This window comes from Rhinopithecus roxellana, chromosome 9 (genome assembly GCF_007565055.1).
Source record: "Rhinopithecus roxellana isolate Shanxi Qingling chromosome 9, ASM756505v1, whole genome shotgun sequence".
NCBI classification, from domain to species: domain Eukaryota; kingdom Metazoa; phylum Chordata; class Mammalia; order Primates; family Cercopithecidae; genus Rhinopithecus; species Rhinopithecus roxellana.
In genome coordinates this window covers 62,871,597-62,893,307 of record NC_044557.1, presented here as the reverse complement: position 1 = coordinate 62,893,307, position 21,711 = coordinate 62,871,597, and the positions used below count along the sequence as shown (strand labels likewise).

Here is a 21,711-nt window from a genome sequence, read left to right as displayed (position 1 = left end):
ATAGATATTATCTCACTATGAAAATAGGGCACAGTATAGTTCATAAGTCTAGTTGGCAAGAAACTAATAATCATGATTGGCTCAAGTGATTTATGTATGTTAGTTTAATATTCTGAATTTGCCCATTAACTCAGACATTCTTTGAATGCCCACTATGTGTTATACACCATACCAGTCACTTGGGCATGCCCACATTGAAGGAGCTCAGTTTCACTGGAATCACAGATCTAAGTGACCTATTAAAATATCATATGATTAACTGGATTATGTAAAAAGTGCTGTGGGACACCGTAAAAAAATCATTTACAACTATGTGAGAAAATCAGGCAAGGCTTAAGAGAGGAGTTACCAGTTACAGATAACAATGTATTTTTTTCCACTGACCTAAGCCTTTCAAGCAAAATCAGAAAACTGTAATTTTCACTAAAATAAATCATCAATGGAATGACCTAGTTTAAGACCCTTTTGGAAGACAGGAAGAGTCCTAGAAATCTCTACTACCTCAAACAAATCTGAGGGATAGACAAACATACCAATATAACTGAATAAAAAGCCCAAAAAGTAACCCCTTCAAACATGGCATCTTTATATATGACAGAGTAGCATTACAAATCAATGACAAAGAGTACATATTTCAATAATTGATACTAGAACAATTACTACCTGTATGGAGAAAGATTAAAATTAGATTCCTACCTCAGATGTAGGAAAGAAGTCCAAGTTTTATGAGGCCAAAAACTTATAATTTGGGGATTCCTAAGGAAATTCCAAAATAAATTACTTTTGAAAATTTTATAAAAACACAACCTATGTGAACATTACTTGGGCTTCTCCCAGAGCCTTGGAAAGAGCTTATACAAGTGATGGTAGAGTAAATCTACCTCTGTTTACAACAAACACAAATATAAACTCAAAATGGATTAAAAACTCAATTTTTTAAGAGAAATTATAGGACAAAAATTGTTATGCCTCAGAGAGGAAGGATTTCTTAAATAAGGTAAGGCACAAAGACATAAAAAGGACAAACTTTCAAGGAAAAGCTTAGTAAGTTTATACATTAAAATTAAAAAAGCTTGTTCATCAAAGAACATGTCAAAATACAAGCCACAAGCTGGATGAAGATGATGAAATGTTCATTATTCAACAAAGAAAAAGAACTCATTTTATAATAAACTACAAATTAGTGAACAAATCCAATAGAAAACTGATCAATTCATAGAAGAGGAAACCCAAAAGTGTAATAATCACAAAAAACATGTTCAGCTTCACTAATCAGGGGAATTCAATTTAAAACAATAATGACCTATTCCATACCTATCAGATTGATAATATTTTTAATGTATAATGTTAATGAGTAGTATGATAGGAACCTAGTACACTGTTACTGAGAACAACACAGTAGAGATGAATTAAGCAATATCTAGCAGAGTTGAAGATGCATATGCCCTATGACCCAACAATTCTACTTGTAAGTATTATAGAAACTTGCAGGCCAGGCATAGTGGCTCATACCTGTAATCGCAGCACTTTGGGAGGCCGAGGCAGGCGGATCACCTGAGGTCAGAAGTTCGAGACCAGCCTGGCCAACATATAGTGAAACTCCATGTCTACTAAAATATATATATAAATTAGCCAGGTGTGGTGGTACACGCCTGTAGTCCAGCTACTTGGGAAGCTGAGGCAGGAGAATTGCTTGAACCCAGGAGGCGGAGGTTGCAGTGAGTGGAGATCACACCAGTGCACTCCAACCTGGGTGACAGAGCAAGACTCTGTCTCAAAAAAAAAAAAGAAACTTGCCTGTACGCACAAGGAGATATGTTTAACACTATTTTGCAGCATTGTTTCTACCAATTGAGTATTCTTTATCCAAAATGCTTGCGACCAGAAGTGTTTCAGATTTCAAATATTTTCAGATTTTGGAATATTTGCATTATACTTAACACTTTAGCATCCCTAATCCAAAAATCTAAAATCCTCCAAAGAACATTTCCTTTGAGGGTCATGCAGGTACTCAAAAATGTTCAGATTTTGGAGCATTTTTGATTTGGGGATTAGTATGCTCAACTTGTATTAGTAAAACAATGGAAACAATTGAAATATCAGTAGGACAGTAGTTAACTGTCATATTCATACAATAGAATATTATACAGTAGTGAAAATGAATGTATGACTTCCAAATATTTTACCTACAGTGAGAAATATATTTCATACCATGACTCTATAATACATATATGCGTATATATACATCACATACATATATGTATATAGACATTAAATTGAGTACTTATGATACATTCTATTTTCTGTTCCATTTTTTTCTAAAGCAGTTCATGACCTGCTATATTGATTTTCTGTGCTACTAATGATTTGAAACCTACAGTTTAAAAAAAAAAAAACTGAACAGTTATATATTTATCAACATGAATAAATCTGAAGAAATAACAAGTATAGCATGTTATATAGTATGTGTGTGTATATATACACACATACCTACATATACATGTATATGGCATCCAAGAAATGCTATATATTGTGATACCTACATCTATATAAAGGAATAATTTTTAAAACTTTTATGATAAAGGTAAATACCAAATTCAGGATAGTACTATTATCTCTGAAGAGGAAGACATGGAAAATAAAATGGGAAGGGAATACTGGGTCTTCAACTATATCTGTAATGTTTTCCTTATTTTACAAAAGGAAAAATGTTAATATTTGATAGGTGTTGAGTACCTGGGTGTTATTCATGTTTTATATTTTTTCAAAATACTTGATTATTAAAATTAACTGAAATAATATTTCTCAATCTTATATCACACTTTGAAAAAATCATCTCACTTTTTCCAAAAAGGAATTTACAGGTATTTTATTATCTTAATTATTTAAAGCAAATTTTAAAGGAACATTGCTGGGTGCAGTGGCTCACACCTGTAATCTTAGCACATTGGGAGGCCAAGGCAGGAGGATCACTTGAGACCAGGAGTTGGAGACCAGCCTGGGCGACATAGTGAGATCCCATCTCTTTAAAAGAAAATGTGTGTGTGTGTGTATGTATTTTATTTTTTTAATTGGCCAGGTATGATGGTGTACACCTGTAGTCCTAGCTACTTGGGAGACTGAGGCAAGAGGATCACTTAAGGCAAGAAGATCAAGGCTGCAGTGAGCTATGATTGTGCCACTGCTTTCTAGACAGGGTGACAGAGCAAGACTCTGTCTCTTTTTTTTTTTTTTTTTGAGACAGAGTCTCGCTCTGTCGCCCAGGCTGGAGTGCAGTGGCCAGATCTCAGCTCACAGCAAGCTCCGCCTCCCGGGTTTACGCCATTCTCCTGCCTCAGCCTCCCGAGTAGCTGGGACTACAGGCGCCCGCCACCTCGCCTAGGTAGTTTTTTGTATTTTTTTAGTAGAGACGGGGTTTCACCGTGTTAGCCAGGATGGTCTCGATCTCCTGACCTCGTGATCCGCCCGTCTCGGCCTCCCAAAGTGCTGGGATTACAGGCTTGAGCCACCACGCCCGGCTGACTCTGTCTCTTAAAAAAATAAATAAGGTAAAATAAAAATAAGAGGCCCAGCACAGTGGCCTATGCCAGTAATCATTCCCAACACTTGAGGAGGCCAAGCAGGAAGAACACTTGAGCTGAGGAGTTCAAGACTGGCCTGGGCAAGACAGTTAAGACCATCTCTACAAAAAATAAACAAAAAATTAGCTGGGCATGGTGGTGCATGCTTGTAGTTCCAGCTGCTTGGGAGGCTGAGGTGGGAGGATTGCTTGAGCCTGGAAGGTCATGGCTGTAGTGAGCTGAGATCGCACCACCGCACTCCAGCCTGGGTAACACAGTGAGACACTGTCTCAAAATAAATACAGCCCGGCATGGTGGCTCATGTCTGTAATTCCAGCACTCAGGGAGACCAAGGCGGGCAGATCATTTGAGGCCAGGAGTTCGAGACCAGCCTGACCAACATGGTGCAACCCCATCTCTACTGAAAATACAAAAAAATTAGGCAGGCGTGGTGGCACATGCCTGTAGTCCCAGCTACTCGGGAGGCTGAGGCAGGAGAATAGCTTCAACCTAGGAGGTGGAGGTTGCAGTGAGCCAAGATCATGCTGCTGCATTCCAGCTTGGGTGACAGAGCAAGACTCCATATAAAATAAATAAATAAAAATGTTTTTTAAAGTTGTGGTCAAACTTTAGGGTTATCTTAAGTATCTTTTTTTTTTCAAAGACAGGGTCTGACTCTGCCACCCAGACTAGGGTGTGGTGGTGCAATCATATAGCTAACTGTAAACTCAAATTCCTGGGCTCGATTGATCCTCCTGAGCCTTAGCCTCCTGAGTAATTAGGACTACAGGTGTGCATCACCACACCTGGCTAATTTTAAATGTGTGTGTGTGTGTGTGTGTGTGTGTATATATATATATGAAGTGGGGTCTCACTATATTGCCCAGGTTGGTCTTGAATTCCTGGCTTCAAGTGATTCTCCAGCCTTGGCCTCCTAAGGTATTAGGAGGCATCAGCCACCACAACTGGCCAATAGAGATCTTTTTGTTCTTCAATTTTGCAATGCAAATTAATAGAGATACTAGGTGTGGTGGACTAAATGGTGACCAAAAAGACATGGCCTAATCCCCAGAACCCATTACTATTGCCGTATGTAGTAACAGACTGAATATTACCTTATAAGGCAAAATATGTAGTTAAGAATTTTAAGAGCCAGCATGGTGGCTCACGCCTGTGATCCCAGCATTTTGGGAGATAGAGGCGGGCGAATCACCTGAGGTCAGGAGTTCAAGACCAGCCTGGGCAACATGGTGAAAGCCCAAATCTACTAAATATACAAAAATTAGCCAGGCATGGTGGCCTGCACCTGTAATCCCAGCGACTCGGGAGGCTGAGGTAGCTTGAACCCAGGAGGCGGAGGTTGCAGTGAGCTGAAATAGTGCCACTGCACTCCAGCCAGGGCAACAGAGTGAGACTCCATCTCAAAAACAAAAAAAAATTTAAGAGGAGCGTTATCCTAGATTGTCCAGGTGAGCTCTAAATCCAGTGACAAGTGTCTTTACAAGAATAAGGCAAAGAAAGATAACACAGATAGGAGGAAGCAATGCCACCATGACGACCCAGACTGGAATGACACCGTGAACAGTCAAGGATGCCAAGAATCACTAGAAACTGGAAGAGGCAAAAACATTCTCCTCTAGAACCTCTAGAGAGAGTACAGCCCTGATGACACCTTGATTTTCTTCTGACCTCCAGCACTGTGAAAGAATAAACTTCTGTTGTTTAAGCCACCCAGTTTACAGTAATTTGTTATAGCAGTCATATTTTAAGAAGAAAACTGGGGGAATAAATTTGGTATAAGGAAATGTTATAGGAAATCTAGGTCCACCTGCCTGGTTATGGTAACAAAGGGTGAATACTTTTCTTTCCTAAGTTAGCAACATCAGAAACATCTTTAAAGTCTTTTTCTACATGAATTTCCTTATTGGTTGCAGTGATTTTAAAATATGTCCACAAATTATTTAATTGTACCCCCTTCAAAAAGTGGAGCCTAATTCTCCTCCCTTTGAGTATGGATTATATTTATTGGCTTACTTCTAACAAATACAATGTGGCAGAAGTGACCGTGTGTGACTTCCAAAATTAGGACATAAAAGGCTTTGTGGCTTTCTCCTGGTTCTTTGACTTAGATTATTCGCTCTGGGAAAAGCCAGCTGCCATGTCATAAGGATACTCAAGCTGCACTATGCAATGTCCATATGGCAAAAACTCAGTCCTCCTGCCAACAGGAAGCCCAAGAACTTGGGCTATCTGAGCACAGTCAGCCTTAAGATGACTGTAGTTCGGGGCTGGCCTTCAAGAGTCAGCAGCGCAAGATGGCAGCCACCATGGGCTCAGGAGTAAAAGTCCCTCACAATTTCCAACTATTGGAAGAACTCGAAGAAGGCCAGAAAGGAGTAGGAGATGGCACAGTTAGCTGAGGTCTAAAAAATGATGAAGACAGGACACTTACAAGATGGACAGGGATGATAATTGGGCCTCCAAGAACAATTTATGAAAAGCAGATATTCAGCCTTAAAATAGAATGTGGACCTAAATACCCACTAGCACCCCCTTTGTAAGATTTGTAACAAAAATTAATATAAATGGAGTTAATAGTTCTAATGGAGTGGTGGACCCACGAGCCATATCAGTGCTAGCAAAATGGCAGAATTCATATAGCATCCAAGTTGTCCTGCAAGAGCTTCAGCGCCTAATGATGTCTACAGAAAATATGAAACTCCCTCAGCCGCCTGAAGGACAGTGTTACAGCAATTAATCAAAAAGAAAAACTACAGGACCTTCCGCTTCCCCCCGATTCGATTTAAGCAGTCTTCATTTTCCACAGTAGTAAATTTTCTATATACATTGTGTAGACCTCAAAGTACTGGAAAGGAAGCTCCCATTCAAAGGAAATTTATCTTAAGATACTGTAAATGATACTAATTTTTTGTCCATTTGAAATATATAAATTGTGCTATAACAAATCATCCTATCAAGTGTAACCACTGTCCACATAGTTGAATTTCTGGAATGAAGAAATTCTAATTAAATTGATTCCCATCAGAACTGGTGAGGCACATCTAACTCAACTGTGAAAAGAAACATCACACAATCACCTTGCTGATTACATGGCCTGGGGGTCTCTGCCTTCTCCCCTTACCCTCCCACCTCCCACTTCCCTGCAACAACAGCCCTCTAGTTTGGCTTGTTAAAGTGGATGTGAAGGTTTCAGGTTGCAGCCTGCGGGACTACTGCTGGGTGTGTGGGGTGCTTCGCCTGCACCCCTGGTTTCTTTAAGTCTTAAATTATGCCCCTTCCAATCCATCATCCTTTCCCCACACTTCTCCACTCCTGCCTTTGGCAGAAGCATAGATTGTAACCCCTCCGCTCCCCTCTGAGATTGGCTTTTGGTAAGGAATTCAGGGCTTTCCCCGTATCTTCTCTCCCCCACCTTTATAGAGGGATGCTGCTTTTTCTTCCCTCCTCCTCAAGTTCCTTTTTGCACCATCACCACTCAGTACCTTCCATGACACTTCCTTGCTTTGGCCAGAAGCCATCAGGTAAGGGTAGAAAGTCTCTAACCTCCCTTGTTTAGTTTTGGAACTGTACTTACTCACTCTCCACCAGCCTGGGAAATGAATATTGGGTCCTCAGCCCTGCCATCCTCTGCTGTCATCAGCTGATGCATTGTTTTTAGCTCAAGTTTTGATAAGGTGAAAAGGAAAGTCACCAGGGTTACTCAGACCTGCCAGCTCTCGGAGTCCTTGGTGGTTGAAATTGGAGAAAGACCACAAGAAGACACCTGTAAGCACACATGATCCCTCTGAATTGTTTTACTTTCCTGTAATTGCTTTTGCTTTTAAAAACTGAAGAAGTTTTAAACAGGGCTTTCATTTGGTCATCCTTGCAATCCATTGAGGTCTAGTTTGGAATCTGACAACTGGAACAAAAAGAACCTTGAATCTAGTGCACGCCTTGGTTTTGGTGCTGCTGCTTCTCAAGATCCTCAGCAGGGATTAAGAAAGAACCCAGTGTGCACAGCAGATCCCTGAAATTGGCGGGCTTGACCTCCTGGCAAATTGCTGTGTCTTTCCAGTTTCTGTTCAGAGCCACTATATGCTGAAATGTGGATGCATACTGAAATAAAAGTAATTCATTGTGTAAAAAAATAAAATAAAATAAAATAACTCTAGTTCAGGATGACATCTTGACTGCAAACTCGTAAGGGACCCTGAGCCAGAACCCCCAGGTAAGCTCCTAAATTCCTGAACCACAGCAGAAATTGTGAGATTATATTTAGTGCTTTAATCTACCAGATTTTGAGGTAATTCTTTTTTTTTCTTTTTTTTTTTTTTTGAGATGGAGTTGCACTCTTCTCACCCAGACTGGAGTGCAATGGCGTGATCTCGGCTCAGTGCAACCTCTGGCTCCCGGGTTCAAGCAATTCTCCTGCCTCAGCCTCCTGAGTAGCTGGGATTACAGGTCCCCACCACCATGCCCGGCTAATTTTTGTATTTTTAGTAGAGATGGGGTTTTACCATGTTGGCCAGACTGCTCTCGAACTCCTGAGCTCAGGTGATCCACCTGCCTTGGCTTCCCAAATTGCTGGGATTATTATAGGCGTGAGCCACCGCACCTGGCCTTGAGGTAATTCTTAACACAAATAACTAATACACTGATGCACCTTCTAAATAAAATGCCATTTTTGTTCAGGAGTCCTTAGCATAACAAATATCACAATCCTATGAATCTCTAGAAGTTGTCATGTAGTAGATGATTACTGACATCACCACAAGTTATAATACCTTAAGAATGATACCATTCATTCAGTACTTCATATGTACATGAATTTTACCAATGCAGAAACAGCCTAGGAATCTGCTTAGTTCCTCTATTATTAACATCATACCTAAGTGTGGTACATTTGTAATGATCAATGAACAAATATCAATCCATTATTACTCATTAAATTTCATACTTCATTCAAATTTCCTTACTTTCCTTTCTCTTTAATCTCAAGTTCTATGAATCCATGGTCCTATTTCTGCACTAATTTGCCTGTGTTTTTTCTATATACTTCTGCATCTAAAATACTATTTTTACTAGATTTTTTACCAGATTAATTTCATTGAATGTCTTCCAAAGTATGAACACTTTTAAAGTTTTCTTAATATTCTCATGGTAACATCAAAATTTAAGGAAATCTGTTTGTCATCAAAAGGGGTTTTGGTAACTTATTTTGTTAGATTTGCAAACTTTTCATATTATTTGCTCTTACATCACTTCCATGCTATTTCCTTTGCTTTTAGTGTAATTTTTTTCAAAATGGTAAAATAAATGTTTATACATTATATTTTTAAGTCTCTATTTCTTTAATCTACTAAGGTAAACTTTTCTCAAGGCATTTTAACTTAACAGGATATTACATAGAAAAAAATAGGTGAATAATATCTGACACACTTCAAATGTTCTTTGAACTTTGTTAGTTCAGTGTCAGTTATTGACTGCTTGAATTGGAGAACCCCCTGCTCATATCAGTAACAGCTAGTCAAAATTATCAAGAACATTAAGAACACATCACAGAAATCACTGTCATCACTTTTTGATAGAAAGGAAGACTGCACAGTGAGATGATGTATTCAATAGAAGGTTGTGTGTAGTAAAAAGAAAATAAGAATTGTAAATGTAAGTCAACAGTAAATCCAAAAGCCATGTCTTTCAAGGGAAATTTAAAAACTATGTTTCCTACTTTCAAATCCTTTCATCATTACAAGAGTTATTCTTTTCTGGTTAAAAAATCTTGCCTACCTCCTTTTAAAAGTTATTCTTTAAAACATTAGGCCAGATGAGCTAATTTCAGATGGCTTATTTACCTGCTCATGGATTTATATGCCACCTGCTTTTGCTTTTTCTACAGATGCAAACTCAACCTCTAGGGCAAAATTCCACCTTTCTCTTTCTGCCACACAAGTGGTAAATAACATGACCCAATAAATTTTAGCATTTCCCCAAATGTGTAGGATACAAAAAATGTATTCATTCATGTGAGATATAAAAATGTACACTCACACTTCTGAAATCAACAGCCAGCCATTTCACACTTGGGCCAAAGGCAAACAAACATAATTCTCACTGGCAGCTGGACAACATTCCGAGCTGCCACCACATTAATTAACTCACCTCAATCAGATTCCACTTCAACTTGCACAGCTTGCTGCCAAGAAGCCTAGCAATAAATTGTTAGGTTAAATACTGAACAAGGTAGGGAAATACCATATGGTATGTTGTTATAGAGGGTGGGATATTCTTGTTTAACACTAGTAGCAGGGTTTTCCATTTACTTTTTATTGTCTCTTGTGATTTGAGAAAAATGAGTATATGTTCTTGTTGATAAATGAACTTGCATGTCTTATTGTGAAGGGGAATGGGATGGTAACAAGTTAACAAAACACCTTTGTCCACAAGCTTATATAGTTGATATTCCCTAAATCTGAAGACAACAGCTTACTTAGCAAGTGCTGGGAGCCCATTAATGGTAAATTATTGGTATTAAACCTTTGGGGAATGTCAAGGAACAAAGACCTCAAATTCCCTTTCACTGAGGTCTACTGGGAATTTACAAATAAATGCAAACTACTTATAACTGAAAAAAATTGTAGCTTAGGAGTCAAGATTTAAGTGTGAGTCTAGTTTCTGCCTCTGACTGACTGTCCACTTTGGCCAAATCACTTAACTTCTCTCATATTATGTCCTTATCTGTCATATGAAGGAGTTTGACTATATGAATGGTTCGCAAACCTTAATGCACATATCATCATAAGGAGCTTATTAAAAATGCAGATTCTTGGATTCCACCCTTGGCTTGAAAATGATTTTTTTTGACATGGAGCCTAGTAGTCTGAATTTGTAATAAGCAATAAATTATTTTGCAGATATAGAACCCATATGTTGAGAAATAGCAGGACTACATGACATGTTGTAACCCTTTACCTCTGACGGTGTATTATTCTAATTACCAATCCATATCATTGTTTTTTATAATGTGTGGTGTGATTTTGGAAAGTGGTATAATTGGGAGTGGTAACTCAAGCCTTAATATACAATAGGCAGTTCAAAACTCTAGTGAAAAAAGACTGAGAACACCTGAATATGACTACCCAAATGCCTGTGAGCATTTTCTTGGGGTTGTAGGATGGGTGATAGCTGACTGACTGTTCCCTCTAAAAATCTTGCCTGTATATATAGTAAGACTCCAAATCTAAACAAAGAAAAACATTGAAAGCCATCCTACAGATCAGCTTTATTCATATTCCTGATTATTCACCCAGGAGAAGGCTTTCTGTGCTCTAAGGGTGTTGTTATGAATGCTCATTTCATTTCTTTTGCTTCTTGTGTATCTGGTGTATTCTGCTTCTTTGTTAAATTCTGAAATCAAAAAATAAATATTTTGTACTTGTTTGTGAAATTTCAAAAGATGAGGAACTTTTGAAAACCTCATTCTCTTTAGATTCTAGGACATGATTTGATAAGTAAAGAAAAAGCTCTTACTGGAAAAAGTTCTTATAACTTACTGAATAGGTGCATATGGATTTATACTAATCCATGTATCTTTTTCCATCTGATTCCTCTTATGACTAGCAGAGAGCCTTAGGATAGCTGTCTGGGGCCAGCCTTAAATTAGGAAAAGAGCATGCTTAACAGGTCCACGTAAGATGCTGTGCAACACAGGCTTTTCTCATTATGTTGCAAACTTAACAGACTTGAAGCTCCAAAACTAATCATTCTTATTTTACTTTTAAAACTGTGGAATCACCTTTGTTATTAGTTTCTATCAGTGGGGGATGTAAAATGGCAATGCAGTAGTTGCTTTCCTATTCAGTCTTCACAAAAGAAGTCTGATTCTCTTCGATTTAATCAGTTCTTTCCAAGCTACTTTAATTATCACAAATATCCCCAAGTTTTAATAATGTTCCTCAGAGTATGGGTAGATTATACTTATTGGTCTTTGTATTCTCCTCAGCCACTAAAATCAGGCTCTTAACCTGGTAGATTCTCAATGATGGAAGGTTGGGCTAAAGACATTTTGGCAGAAAAGAAGTGTTGAATCCTGTTGCAGACTTCCTCATCCCCTGCAGGTGGTGCTGGGAGATAGGTTCTCTACTTATTTAATCATAATTAGTTGGGCTAGTAAAGGTGTTCTGAGTTATTGGTTTAAAGCTGTTGTAACTACCTAAATTTCTTCCTCCCCTTCACTCTTGTTACTGAGTCACAGAGAACAAAAAGACTGAAAAATGTGATCCAACTGAAGAAAATAGAGACATTAAGATAACTGATGGTGTCTCCCAGTCCTAGCAGTAGAAAGATGCTGAAGGGCTTTAGGAGAAAGAGAATTTGTACACTCTTACTTTCAAAAGAGAACATATATTCAGGAAATTTTTCTATAGACTATCTGACTATCTCACCAGAACTACTGTATTAATTCTAGTACTAAATCTGTCATCCTTATACGTCAAGTTTATCTCACCATGGTCATATATCCGTGGTTATTAGTATTTGGGACTTAAAGGTTTCCTGTACAATGCTGTCTATGACACCACCCAGTCAGGGTTAGCAGCCCTCTCCTCTGTCTTCCTCCAGATTAATGAATGTATTGCTTATTTTAATATCTGAATCTTCCACTCAATTGACAGCTTCTATAGAGACAGTGTCTTTATCATCTTTGTATTACTAGTTCTTACCTTGCTTCTTTGAATGTAGTAAACACTAAATACATTAAATTAATTAAAGCAGTCAACAAATCAATTAGAATACTGTCAGCCACATAACTTTAGAGTTGCCTGAAACCAAGTATGAATTTCTCTTCTATCATTCCTACCCTGAAGCTTACTGATGCCAAAATTAGAGGTCAGTGAAGATGGTCGTAATTAAGGAAGCTAATATTTTTTAATTGATATAACGTGATCCCCCAATATACATTTCTAGCACTATCTCCTCCACCTCCCCCACATGAATCCTTCACAACTATCAGATTGGTCTGTTTGCTCGCTCTGTAACATGCCTTATACCTTCCCACCTCTGAAATTATGCCATCCCTCTATTCTGCCCTTAGTCTCTTTTAATCAGTGGTTCTCAGAGTGCTTCTCGGGGGCCCACAATGTCAGTGCTATGCTCATAATAATACTAAGATGCTATTTGCTTTTTTACTCTCATTCTGTGTGAGATGTACAGGTGTACAACAGAGTTTTCCAGAGGCTACATGACATGCAGTATCACAACAGACGCAAATATAAGAATCCATCTGTCTCCTATTAAAATGCAAAATGTAAAATAATACCAGTTTCCTAACTTTTTGTTTGGGGAAATATAGTTCATAAAAATATTTATGTTAACATGTAATTTAGGTTAAAATAAATTAATAAATATTTGTAAATTGTCTCGGTTTTAATTTCTAATATGGTAAATACAGATAGATATAACCCGTATAAACAAAACCTGTTTGGGGCCCTCAATAATATTGAAGAGTGTTATACAGGGGTCCTAAGGCCAAAGAATTTGACAATGCTGATCTAAGTCTTCCTTACCCATTAAAGTCCAAATGCAAGCCGGGAACAGTAGCTAACGCCTGTAACCCCAGTGTTTTGGGAGGCTGACGTAGGAGGATTACTTGAGGCCAGGAGTTTGAGACCAGACAGGGCAACATACAGAGATCCTTTTTCTACAAAAAACATTTAAAACGTAGTTGGTCATGGTGGCACATGTCTGTAGTCCTAACTACTTGGGAGGCTGAGGCAGGAAGATCACTTGAGCCTAGGAGCTTGAGGCTGCAGTGAGCTGATCCCGCCACTGCACTTCAGCCTGGGTGACAGAGCAAGACCCTGTCTCTGAAAAAATAAATAAAATAGTTTTAAACTTAAAAACAAAAAAGGTTCATATCACAGCCTTCATATTCGATAAGCCTTTTTGACCACTGCAACTAGAGAGGATCTTGTCTGTCTACTCTGAATACTACGGCACTTACACGCTCATGGCTCTTTTTTATCATTCAGACCTTGTGGTACAGACCTTGTGCCAAAAAGGAATATTGTTATGTGGATACAGAATGATAATTAAAGACTTATGTGTTTGATGGTGAATCATAAACAACCCTTTTACTTCACAGTCGCTGATCAGTCTTCCCAGCCTAAAGGAAAAAAAAAATAATTCTTAACTTTTCAACCTACCCTTTTTCCTAAGGAAAATAATAATAAAGTTTAATAATGATATACATAAAATATTTGTTACGGTCATCTTTATTTTAAACCTGATAAATGTTCATTGAAAAAGAAAAAAATTAGAAATTCAAAAATTAAATTTAACCATAATGCCATCAACCTGAGGTAAGAACTGCTGACATTTTAGTGTATACATATCCAGACCTCTCCTATGCGGTATTTTTCCACTATATTTACGTTATATGGAACATACTATTGTCTTTTTTTATACACTCTTTTTAAGACACTTTTTTGTTTTTTACTTACTGTCAGGTGGGTGTTACATGGGATTTAAAGAAACAGGTAACGTTCTAACTATAATAAATGAGCTCATAATGAATTTTTAAATACATAATGAACATTTTTCTGCCATTAAGTATTCATTATCTCAAGTGACTCTATGATTTGTTCATTATATTTTATATATGTGTGAGGCACACACACACACACACACACAGGATTTAACTCTACCATTAGACATTAAGATTATTCTAATTTTTTATATTATAAATGATACTTGGATTTTCTTCCTTGTGTACATATTTTGCCTATATCTCTGATTATTTAGAAAAAATTCTTAAAAAGGGAATTATGAGGTCAGGATATATAAACAATTTTAAGACATTTAATCTAAACATGCAATCATCTTTTGATGCCACTTCATCTTTTTCAATAGAATAAAAACAAAATTGTTATTTAATAGAAAAGGAAAGGAGTTTGAGAGGTTGTGAGGAAAAGCTGGGAAAGCATATGGAAGAAGGAATACAGAAAAATTGGTGCCAAAAAAGAGAGAAGGAGGAGAAGAGCCGGAAGTATAAATAGAATTGAAGAATACGTAGAAAGGGATAAAACAAGGCAAACTGAACAGAGGTTTGAGAGGCAGATGTTGATTTAAAAGACAAGACATCTACTAATTATGTGACCTTAAGCAAGTTACAGAACTTTTCTCTTCATTAAACTATTTTTTAAAACTGGAAACAGAGCAAATCAGCTTCAGTACTCATTATTTGGACTGACCTTGAACCCTGAAGCTTATGCTTTATACCTGTGCTAGTGCATGTACTCACTTTATCTTTCTCTTCTATCAAGCGAAGAAGCAGGTAGCAACACCCTTTTGCCGCTCTGCTTTCTGTTACTTCAACTCTAGCCTTTGGTTTCTCTTCCACAAACTGAGAATAATATTAGGAATTAAGCACCTAGTCGGACTAGAAACCTTGAGAAAACAGGTTGTCTTTTTCTCATGAAACCTTTTGGCACTTCATGCTTCTAACTGTGCCAAGGAATGTCTTGAGACATTTTATTTGGCTTTTCTACTTGAAAATCTAAATAGAACCTGCCTGCAGAGAGGTACAAGCCTATCACCAAAAATTTAATATTACTGAAACAGAAAGTCAAATGGGTTGTATATAAATTAATGGTAAAGACGTGTTTTTGTTTACTCTGAAATAATGCATTTCTACTGTTTTTAACTGCTTAATTAGTTTCAGGTTGGTAGAACTATCACCTCTATGGGTGTTGGAAAATTCACCTTAGTCTCCTTATTCGACTCCTCTTTTTCTGTTTGGAAGGTGTTACAGATAGGGTTGATAGTGGCTTTTCACATAGCAAAAATATTTTAGGCACCCAGCAAGAAACACTAAAGTGCCACGTATTTCACATACTTTAGTTGAAATCAGTCATTTACAAAATGGGGAAATAAAGGACCATTTGAAATAAAGTTGGGTGACAAAGGTGATTTTCATTCCAATCTAACAGAAGCACTAAGTGGAATTAGACCAGACCAAATTTCTGACTTATTCTGGGCTCTTCAGGCTATCCATTAATCTTATCTCCCACTCAGCAACAATAACTTCCAGGAAATTTTTCTTTGTCTTCTCCTCACTTTTTAATTTATTTATTTATGTATGTATGCATTTGTTTATTTTTGAGACAGAGTCTCTCTCTGTCTCCCAGGCTTGAGTTGAGTGCAGTGGTACAATCTCAACTCACTGTACCCTCCACCTCCTGGGTTCAAGCGATTATTGTGTCTCAGCCTATAGAGTAGATGATATTACAGGCGCCCACCACCATGCCTGGCTAATTTTTGTATTTTTAGTAGAGACAGGGTTTCGCCATGTTGGCCAGGCTGGTCTCGAACTCCTGGCCTCAAGTAATACACCCACCTTGGCCTCCAAAAGTGCATGGATCAAAGGTGTGAGCCACCGCACCCAGCCCTTCTTCACTTTTTTAATATCCATATTCCCAAAGCTCTGAAGTAATTGTGGATCACAACAGTCTAGTTAAAAATCTGTGCACATATTCTATGTAATTTCAGCTTTCCTAAATCAACTTAGCTATATTTACCTCACTTCTTCCTTTTATCCTTACCTTTTAACTTCCTCCCTTTGGTAATTCCCTCCACCCTTAACCCCAATGCACAGACTTTAATTGAACAAAATTGTTTGATTACATCCTTATACTGGTGAAATTCTTAGATGTTGATTATGTAATATGTACAATTTCTGGCTCTCAGTTTTCCAAAAAATGTTAGTCAGGTCTTAGAGATTCTCAGCAAAGATAATGAAAGACTCTTACAAAAGGTGTCAGTTGGTTTACATTAAAATTCTTAATCTACAACTAGCATCATTTATTATCTTTTCTGTACCGACATTATAGATCCCTTGAGAATAATGATAGTATCCTTTTAAGATATTCGGTTATTTAAAAAATATCAAATACATTGAGTTTTTCAGGCCATGAAGATATTTTTCATACAAAAATTTACATCTCCCAGCCGAGCGCACTGGCTCATGCCTGTAATCCCAGCACCTTGAGAGGCCTAGGCGTGTGGATCACCTGAGGTCGGGAGTTTGAGACCAGTCTGACCAACATGAAGAAACCCCGTCTCTACTAAAAATACAAAATTTTTATTTTGATGGCGCATGCCGTAATGCCAGCTACTCGGAAGGCTTAGGCAGGGGAATCGCTCTAACCTGGGAGGCGGAGTTTGTAGTGAGCCAAGATGGCGCCATTTTACTCCAGCCTGGGCCACAAGAGCGAAACTCAGTCTGAAAAACAAAAAAAAAGTACAGTTTTAACGGCCGGGCGTGGTGGCTCATGCCTGTAATCCCAGCACTTTGGGAGGCCAAGGTGGGAGGATCACGAGGTCAAGAGTTTGAGACTAGCCTGACCAACGTGGTGAAACCCCCCCTCTACTAAAAATACCAAAAATTAGCTAGGCGTGGTGGCGGGTACCCGTTGTCCCAGCTACTCCGGAGGCTGAGGCAGGAGAATGGCGTGAACCCGGGAGGTGGAGCTTGCAGTGAGCAGAGATCACACCACTGCACTCCAGCCTGGGGTACAGAGTGAGACTCTGTAGCAAAAAAAAAACAAAAATTTGCCTCTCCCTAATAGGAAAACACACAATCAGTATTATGGATTATGGATAAGCTGATTGTGGATAGTACTTTTCTTATGCCACATGCCTTATTTTTTGTATTTTTAGTAGAGACGGGGTTTCACTGTGTTAGCCAGGATGGTCTCGATCTCTTGACCTGGTGATCCACCCACCTCAGCCTCTTAAAGTGCTGGGATTACAGACGTGAGCCACTGCGCCCGGCCTATTTAAGCTTTTTAAAAACTTTATTGATAATACTGTATAGCCTAGATCTGCACTGTCCAACATGGCAGTCACTTGCCACATGTGACTATTTAGATTTAAAATGTAATTAATTAAAATGGAATAAAATTGGCCGAGCGCGGTGGCTCACGCCTATAATCCCAGAACTTTGGGAGGCCGAGACAGGCGGATTACGAGGTCAGGAGATCGAGATCATCCTGGCTAACACTGTGAAACCCCGCCTCTACTAAAAATACAAAAATTAGCCGCGCGGTGGCGGGTGCCTGTAGTCCCAGCTACACGGGAGGCTGAGGCAGGAGAATGTCATGAACCCGGGAGGCGGAGCTTGGAGTGAGTGGAGATTGCGCCACTGCACTACAGCCGGTGGGACAGAGAGAAACTCCGTCTCAAAAAAAAAAAAAAAAAAAAATGGAATAAAATTATAAATTTGGTTCCTCAGTCACAAAGCCACATTCAAATGCTCAATAGCCATATATAGCTATTAGTTACCCTATCAGCATAGAAAGTTTTATTAGACAGCACTAGTCTAGATGAATTAAATATAGTATCTGATAATGATCAGTATAATTATCTACCAGTCATAAATAAATTTTAACTATATCTAAAAACCTAATCATTTATATCTTTTATAATAAAGTGACAAGGTGGTTTTAGTATGCTCCTAATGAAGCAGCTGAAAAAAAGTGTTAATTGGTCAATTTAGCAAAAATGCAACTCACATAAACTATATGCATAGCATTTCTTGCACCCTTCTTATAAATAAATTGACAAGTACATATGTACCCTTAAAAATGTATATGAATCTCATCACTGTTTCATTCATTTGAAGAAGGGTCTCCCTTTGTCACCCAGGCTGGACAGCAGTGGCAAGATCATGGCTTACTGCAGCCTTGACCTCCTGGGATCAAGCCATCCTCCCACCCCAGCCTCCCAAATAACTGGGACTACAGGCATGTACCACTACACCTGGTTAATTTTTTAAATATTTTTGGCCAGATGCGGTGGCTTACACCTGTAACCCCAGCACTTTGGGAGGCCGAGGCAGGTAGATCACTTGAGGTTAGGAGTTCGAGACCACCCTGGCCAACATGGTGAAACCTTGTCTCTACTAAAAAATGCAAAACTGAAGCCGGGCATGGTGGCATGCGCCTTTAGTCCCAGCTGCTGGGGAGACTGAGGCACAAGAATCACTTGAACCTAGGAGGTTGAGGCTGCAGTGAGCCAAGATCTCACCACTGGATCTCACCACTCCAGCCTGGATGACAGAGCAAGACTCTGTCTCAAAAAAAGAAAAAAGAAATTTTTTTTGAGAGCCAGGCACAGCCTGAGTGACAGCAAGATTCTGTCTCAAAAAAATAGATAAATAGATAAATAATTTTTTTGAGGGCCAGGCGCAGTGGCTAATGTCTGTAATCCCAGCACTTTGGAAGGCCAAGTCGGCCAGACACGCTTGAGCTAGGGAATTTGAGACTAGCCTGGACAACGTGGCAAAACCCTGTCTCTACAAAAATACTAAAATTAGCTGCATGTGGTGGTGGGCGCCTGTAGTCACAGCTACTCAGGAGGCTGAGTTGGGAGGAATGGCTTAAGCCTCGGAGGCTGAGGCCTGGGAAGGCAAGGCCACCATGAGCCAAGATCATGCCACTGTACTCCAGCCTCGGCAATAAAACGAGACACTCTCTCTCCAAAAAAAAAAAAAATTGAGACAGGGTCACACTACCTTATCCAGGCTTGTCTCAAACTCCTGGGCTCAAGCTATCTTCCCACCTCTGCTTCCCAAAGTACTGGGATTATGGGTGTAAGCCATCACTGTTTTAAAATGCTGACTTCCCATGAATTCTAGGGAAGTTCTTCTCCCAGAAATATATGGAGAATGAGTCCAAGTTCTATGAGAATGGGTAGAAGTAAAGATTAAAGAGTAAAGATTTCTATAGATGAAAAAATATTAAGTGGTTTTTTATTTATTAATAAATTTATTAATATTTATTAAAAAATATTAAGTGGAGTTATTAAGTGGTTTTTTTTGCTTGGTGATTACACTGTGCATTGCTCCAATGGTGCGTGCACTGAAATCCCTGATTTCCCACAATGCAATATACCAATGCAGCAAAATTTCACTTGTACTCCATGAATATATACAAATAACAAAATATGCTTTAAATGTGTCTAAAATTCTGTTGTCTTTTAAAAGTGTTTTGAGAGATTAAGCTTCATGAACTGTAGAAAACCGGCTGGATGAAAAGTAACTTGTTCTGTTGTCATCCATCCAAGAATGCGGACAGTCAGATCATTCCAATATATCTCCTGCCAAAGGCTTTTGGAGAATGGCTATACACTGAGGTTGTTCTGGAGCTGGAATCAGTTAGCTGTATATTTCTTTCTGTTGTCAGCATACACTGGGAAACACACCTGCTACACAGAGTTTATCATTTCTAAAATGATCTGACAGTTTATTAGTCATGCCAAAAACTGTCCAAGTCAGACAGTTCCACAAAGGAATCAGAAAATTCCTGGCCAGGCGCAGGGGCTCACGCCTGTAATCCCAGCACTTTGGGAGGCCGAAGTGGGTGGATCACCTGTGGTCAGGAGTTCGAGACCAGCCTGGCCAACACAGCAAAACCCCGTCTCTACTAAAAATACAAAAAACTAGCTAGGCGTGGTGGCAGGCGTCTGTAATCCCAGCTACTTGGGAGGCTGAGGCAGGAGAATCACTTGAACCCCGGGGCCGGAGGTTGCAGTGAGCCGAGATCATGCCACTTCACTCCAGCCTGGGTGAAAGAGCGAAACTCCATTGTCAAAAAAGGGAAGAAAAAATTCCCTTGATCCAGAATTTTCAGGTTGTAATGCTGTGGCTCACTCCCTCATCATGAATGGATTCAGAGTAGGAAAATGTTAAAAGTTTAGGTTACTGGATCAGTTGCCTTCTATCAATAAAACTATGAGAAACCTACAATGTGCTTTTCTGTTTGGTTTTACCTTTTATCAGCAGCCTTCACAGCACATACAACTTTTTTTTTATGTAGACCTGACAGAAGTTTAGTTCAACAGGGATTTTTGTTTGTTTGTTTGTTTCTGAGACAAAGTCTTGCTCTGTCACCCAGGCTAGAGTGCAGTGGTGTGATCAAGGCTCACTGCAGCCTCCTGAGTAGCTGGGACCAGAGGCACTCACCATCGTACTCACCTGTAGAGACAGGGTCTCATTATGTTCCCCAGGCTCGTTTTGAATTCCTGGGCTCAAGAGATCCTCCCACCTTGGCCTCTCAAAGTGTTGGGATTATAGGCATGAGCCACCACACCTGGCCTCAACAGGTATTTTTTACAATACTTTCTGTCAAAAAGCCAACTATAATTTGGTCCTTGCCCTCAAGAAGCTCATTCTTTAGTGAATGCTAGCCATAAACAGTTAAGTACCATGATACAGCTAAGCAAAGCCTACAATGGAAAATCAAAAGAAACGGGGTCACATGACCAACCAGTAAGATTTCCTAAAAGTAATAATATCCAAGTAGAATCTTGATGAACAGTAGTTAGCCAGGTAAGGAAGGAGTGAGAAAGGGATAAAATTTTAGGCAAGAAAGAACATAAGCCAAAGCACAGAGGTGTGAAGACAGCATAATGAGTTTTGGAAATTACATATACTACCATATTGCCAAAGTAAGTGTTAGGAGGTGGCAGGAACTAGATCATTGATTTATTTTTTCTATAGATGAAAAAAATATTAAGTGGTTTTTTATTTATTAATAAATTTATTAATATTTATTTAAAAATATTAAGTGGAGTTATTAAGTGGTTTTTTTTAACGAGGAGTGATCTGTTCACATTTGTCTTTTAGATGGATCACTTTGTTAGACTCTGGAAATCATACTGATATAGAAGAGGCAGTTTTGAGAAGTGTTAGGAATAAAGACAGCACGAACTCGTAGGATTTATAGAGAAGAGTTAAGGCAATTTCAACATTTTTGGCCTCCTGGCTAGGTGCCACATAACTGAAATGGAAAATACAGGAGAAAGAGTAGGTATGCGAGAAAATTAGTTTAGTTTTGGTTTTGCTAAAAATGAGGTGTTTAGTGCCATCTAAGCAGATATGTCCATCCAGCAATTACATATATGTCGTGACTTAGAGGGAATGTTGGGAGCAGAGATACCTAAAGGTGATGCCTAAGGATTTAAAAATAGAAGAGATCTATATGGCAAGAATGGAAATGAGGGTGGGAAGACTGAGCGCACATGGGGTGAAAAGAGAATAAAGGGCAGGAGCCGGGGAATTCCAATCTTTAAGGAAAATTACAGTGAAGTACTT

General features: G+C 38.8%; 1 pseudogene; it reads left to right on the top strand.

Annotated features, from left to right (window-relative positions):
• The first annotated feature begins 5,875 nt into the window (after positions 1-5,875).
• On the top strand, positions 5,876-6,318 carry LOC104679879 (annotated as a pseudogene).
• Positions 6,319-21,711: the final 15,393 nt, after the last annotated feature.